This window comes from Phocoena sinus, chromosome 4 (assembly GCF_008692025.1).
Source record: "Phocoena sinus isolate mPhoSin1 chromosome 4, mPhoSin1.pri, whole genome shotgun sequence".
Classification (NCBI taxonomy): Eukaryota; Metazoa; Chordata; class Mammalia; order Artiodactyla; family Phocoenidae; genus Phocoena; species Phocoena sinus.
In genome coordinates this window covers 4603842-4609644 of record NC_045766.1, presented here as the reverse complement: position 1 = coordinate 4609644, position 5803 = coordinate 4603842, and the positions used below count along the sequence as shown (strand labels likewise).

General features: G+C 42.2%; 1 pseudogene; it reads left to right on the top strand.

Annotated features, from left to right (window-relative positions):
• Positions 1-3932: 3932 nt before the first annotated feature.
• LOC116753644 lies at positions 3933-5247 on the top strand (annotated as a pseudogene).
• Positions 5248-5803: the final 556 nt, after the last annotated feature.

Below are 5803 nucleotides of genomic sequence, written 5' to 3'. Positions count from 1 at the left end.
AAATGCAAGACGTATGAAGGTATATCGTGATTCCTGTGTTGTTTGTTGCCTTAACCCCAGCACCTAGAACAGTACTGGTGAATAGCATGCCCTCAATAAATAATCACTGGATAAACTCATGAATAAAATAATTTTAAACATGAAAACATTTATTGCTACATTAAGACAATCTTTTAATACTTAATATATTCAAAATTTCCATAAAGAATGAACATTCATTCCACTTCATAACATTGTACATGAGAAAATCTATATTCATAACTAAGAAAATATTGCCATATAAAAGGCCTGCTTCTTGTAGCAATCAAGAAATTTGGTTCAACCTCCTACACTGTTGATGGGAATGTAAATTGCTGCAGCCACTATGGAAAACAGTATGGAGGTTCCTTTAAAAACTAAAAATAGAGTTGCCATATGATCCACTCCTGGGCATATATCTGGAGAAAACTGTAATTTGAAAAGGTACATGCACCCCAATGTTCATAGAAGTACTATTTACAATAGCCAAGACCTGGAAGGAATCTAAATGCTTATGAATGGATAAAGAAGATGTGGTATATATATATATACAATGAAATATTACTCATCCATAGAAAACAATGAAATAATGCCATTTAGAACAACATGGATGGACCTAGAGATTATCATACTAAGTGAAGTAACTCAGACAGAGAAAGGCAAATGCTATATGATATCACTTATATGTGGAATCTAAAATATGACACTAATGAACTTATTTACAAAATACAAACAGACTCACACACATAGAAAACAGTTTATGGTTACCAAAGGGGAGAGGGGGTGAAGGAGAAATAAATTAGGAGTTAGGGATTAACATATACACACTACTATATATAAAATAGATAAACAACAAAGTCCTACTGTATAGCACAAGGAATGATATTCAGTATATTGTAATAAACCATGATAGAAAAGGATATGAAAAGAAAATGGCTATATATATATATAACTAGATCACTTTGCTGTACACCAGAAACTAATGCAATATTGTAAGTCAACTATACTCCAATTAAAAATAAAGAAGAAAGTTGGTTCAATTATAATGTGCCCAATTTGTGATGATAATTTTGTAAATAAAGCATACACTCTGCTTTAACATACTTAACGTTGTGATGGTTTTAAAATATATCTACAAATTTTTAAATTAGTCAACTGCCTCCCATCCCCAAAGTGTGGCCCATCTCCACTGCCCCTAATGGACTGTGTGGGACTTGTGAGACTAGGTCCTTGAAGACACTGCAGCTTCCTCCTGCTCTATCACCAACTACCATGTGGTGAGAACATACAAGCAGCCCTTCGGGGACGTCCATGCAGCAAGTAACTGAGGCCTCCAACCAACAGCCGAAGTGCATCTTCCTGCCCTGGTCAAGGCTTTCAGTGACTGTAGCCACACTGCTTATAACTCCCTTCCAACATTTTAACCATCCTAGTCTCCATATTGTTCCTTGGACATCTCAGCTCCAACCAAATGAGGAACCCTGAGCCAGAATCACCCAACTAAGCCACTTCCACGACCCACAGATATTACATGAGATGATAACAGTTTACTATTTATCCATTAATTTGGGGGTGACTTGTTATACAACAATGTATAACTAATACAGACATATAATACACCTTTTTCCCTAAAACAGGGAATTCCTAAAGCAACCATTGATATGAAATTTTGCCTGATTTCTAACTTTTCTGAACCTCAGTTTCTTCCTCTGAATAATGGAAATGATGTTATCTCTCACGTCGATTTACTGTGAAGATTAAACAATGTATCATATGTACACAATGACTAGAACACTGCCTAATTAATTAATTTTTTTTTTTTTTTGCGGTATGCGGGCCTCTCACTGTTGTGGCCTCTCCCGTTGCGGAGCACAGGCTCTGGACGCGCAGGCTCAGCGGCCATGGCGCACGGGCCCAGCCACTCCGCGGCATGTGGGATCTTCCCGGACTGGGGCACGAACCCATGTCCCCTGCATCGGCAGGTGGACTCTCAACCACTGTGTCACCAGGGCAGCCCCTAATTTTGATTTACTTACTTTTTCCTCAATAAGGAGCCTGCAAACATATTATGTCACTTTGTTTACACTTGTCTCAAAAGATGGATGAAAATGCAGTGAGGCCTCACAGTTACAGAGAGCGTGATTCCTAAATGCATCATGATACAAAACTTAATGCATAAACTGTATTTGAAATAGATTTTCTCATAAAAATTTCTAGGAAAAAAGAGTATAATACTTGGAAATCCCACTGAAGCCTATGAAAACTTAAAAAGTCCCTCAAAGTAGTTAAACTGAAAATAACAATAGAATGAACGCATATTTGTAGAGGATTCTGTCCTCAGATGCCCCTCCGAGGCTGAAGGAATTGTGTCCATCTGCTGGGCATGCACCTGCTGACAGCCCTGATCTCAGCCTTCTCCAGGAATTATGCTCAGTTGAAGAGAGCTGCCCTCCCCGACATCACAGCCCCTTTCTTGGGGCAGCCAGCATCCACTGACGGGTTCACATGGGACTTAATGTCCAGCTCCCTGCCCCCAGCTGTGCAATTATGAACAGGCCTCCCAGCTCCAATTCTCCCCTGGGGTGGCTGAGGCCTTTGTTGTGACTGCAGCACAGCCCAATTATTCCCTCTAACAGTTATTACTCCTGAGAGCATGCCCCAAGAAACTTCCTGTAAGCAAATCTCCATCCCAGAATTTGCTTTCTGGAGAACCCAAGTTGCACCTCCTCGTGGGTCTCACTTTGCACTTCACCTTCAGGGGTCTGCTGGCGTTACATTCTAGTTGTGGGTCTAGAGGAACAGAGGGAGGTGGTGAGGACACCCAGCACTGAGTCTTAAGGGAGGTCATTTCAGGTTCCTCAGGCAATGCAGGCTAGTCCCCCCAGAGGGCAGTGGAAAGAGATTGTTCTCTAACCTACGTGCTATTGTTTTAGGAATAGGAAATGGAATTAGAGGAGCACAGAGGGGCAGAGATTTTGTGATAATCTGCATGGTAACTCAAGGACAATTTTAAGAGCTATTAAAAAGTACAGAATTTGTTGATTATTATATGAATTTCTTTAATAATGTATCCTTAATGCTAGTGTATCAATAGGGTAATTCACCTAGGCAAGCACCCGTCATGTTTTGACAGTATAATGTCAGAATTAAGATCATGGCCTCTAGAATCTTAGAAATATGAGTTCAAATCCAAGTTAAGCTTCTCGCTGTCTGTAAATTCTTAAATAAATTAGTTAACCTTTCCCAGCTTTGATCTTCACATCCATATAATAGTGAATGTAAGACCGACCTCTCAAAATTATTGTGATCACAATGAGATAATACCTGTAAACCATTTAGCTGTTTGCTCCATGTCTTAAAACCTCAATACGTGATGACTGTTTCTGTTTTTGTTACAAACACAGAAAGCAAAGGTACTAAAAGAGACTTTCCTGATGTTTGCAATGGGTCATCTTAAAAGACAGGGCACCGCCAGTGTCTGGGACAGGAGGACAGAGGAGCCCTTCTCGTTGCTGGCCGTATGTCTTGGAATTACTTCGCTCGAGAGCGAGTAGGCAAGCAGCGCCATAAGCAATACTACCATCGTCCCCAGCACTGGGGCCCCGGGCCTCAGCGGTGGGCGGGGGGGCGGGGGAGGGAGCAGCACCAAGGTAATCCAGGTGACTAATGTCTCCCCGAGCGCTAGCTCTGAGCAGATGCGGACCCTCTTCGGTTCCCTAGGGAAGATCGACGAACTGCACCTCTTCCCGCCTGATGATCCGCCTTTGCCATTCTCATCCCGAGCCTGCTTTGTTACGTTCCATGATCCAGACTCAGCAGTTGCCGCACAGCATCTGACAAACGCTAGATTCGTTGACAGAGCTTTGATGGTCGTACCATATGCAGAAGAAGTTATTCCTAATGAGACTAAGGCTTTGTCTCTGTTGGCACCAGCTAATGCAGTGGCAGGTCTTCTGCCTGATGATCGACTCCTGCCTACCCCCAACCCACTTACCCAGGTTGGCGCTGTTCCATTGGCTGCTTTGGGAGCTCCTCTCTTGGTCCTGCCCTTGCTGCACTTGGGCTTCCTGGTGCAAACTTGGACTCTCAGTCTCTTGCTGCCGATCAGTGGCTGAAACTTATGAGTACTGTTGATCCCAAGTTGAATCATGTAGCTGCTCGTCTTGTTTCACCAAGTCTGAAATCAGATACCTCTAGTAAAGAAATAGAGGAAGCCATGACGAGAGTACCAGAGGCACACTTCCTAATTTCTGCTGCTATATGACCAGGTAAGAAGGAAGAAAAACGAAGGCACTTGAGGTCAAGATCATGTTCTAGGAGGAGGAGGATTCCCTCATCTTCTAGGCACAGGTGGTCAAGAAGCAGATCAAGGGTTTCCCTGGTGGCGCAGTGGTTGAGAGTCCACCTGCCGATGCAGGGGACACGGGTTCATGCCCCCGGTCCAGGAGGATCCCACATGCCACGGAGCAGCTGGGCCCATGAGCCATGGCTGCTGAGCCTGCGTGTCCGGAGCCTGTGCTCTGCAATGGAAGAGGCCACGACAATGAGAGGCCCGTGTACCGCAAAAAAAAAAAAGAAAGAAAGAAGCAGATCAAGAAGGCGATCACATTCTAAGTCAAGGAGTAGACTATGATCCAAAAGTCCAAGACAGAGAAGATCTCATTCCGGAGAGAGGGGTAGAAGGTCAAGGAGCACATCAAAAAACAGAGACAAAAAGAAAGAAGACAAAGAAAAGAAATGTTCTAAAACACCACCAAAAAGTTACAGCACAGCCAGATGTTCCAGAAGTGCAAGCAGAGAGAGATGACGACGAAGAAGCAGTAGTGGCACAAGATCTCCTAAAAAGCCTAGGTCTCCCAAAAGAAAACTGTCTCGCTCACCATCCCCTAGCGGACAGAAAAAGGAGAAGAAGAAAGATAAAGACAAAGAAAGAAGCAGAGATGAAAGAGAATGATCCACAAGCAATAAGAAGAAAAGTAAAGATAAGGAAAGGGAACGGGAAAGAAAATCAGAGCGTGATAAAGATGTAAAACAGGTTACGTGGGACTACAATGAAGAGGAACAAGGGTATGACAGCGAGAAAGAGAAAAAAGAGGAGAAGAAACAAAAAGAACCAGGTTCTCCAAAGACAAAAGAATGTTCTGTGGAAAAGGGAACTGGTGATTCACTAAGAGAATCCAAAGTGAATGCGGATGATCTCAAGAAGAAGACATGGATATGAGTGACTGAATATTGCCTCTGTGGGAATCCAACTGTATACATGCATCAGTGTCATTCCGCTGTGTGATTTCTTAATGCTGTATTTGTTCATCGCAAATCTAGATGTATACAGCTCTGAGTCATAAATGGTTATAAAGCTCTTGATGTTGATATTAGTTATTTGCATCCAAAAGCTTTTAGAAAAATGATACATGAGTAACCGATTCTTGACAGGTAGAAATCTGATTGAGTAAACAAGCAGTTTTACTATTCTGGGTCTGCTTCATAACAAAAATGAAAAGCTGTACGCATCTACAGTAGGCATGGATCGTTTATGTTGTATGATCTCCTTTATTAACTTTACTTACAGTATTTCTAGAATTTGATTCATTGCCGTAATAGAGCCATGTAGAGAATGCCCTGATTGCATGTTAATTGTGGCAGGAATACCCTAAATGCCATTCAAGTCCTCCAACATGATGGATCTCCTTATGGTCTTGTTTGTTGATATGACAAATTAACATTCTTGTAGTTACAACCAGAAATGAGCATTTGAAACAGATAATCCTTTAAGACTTGTGGCTAA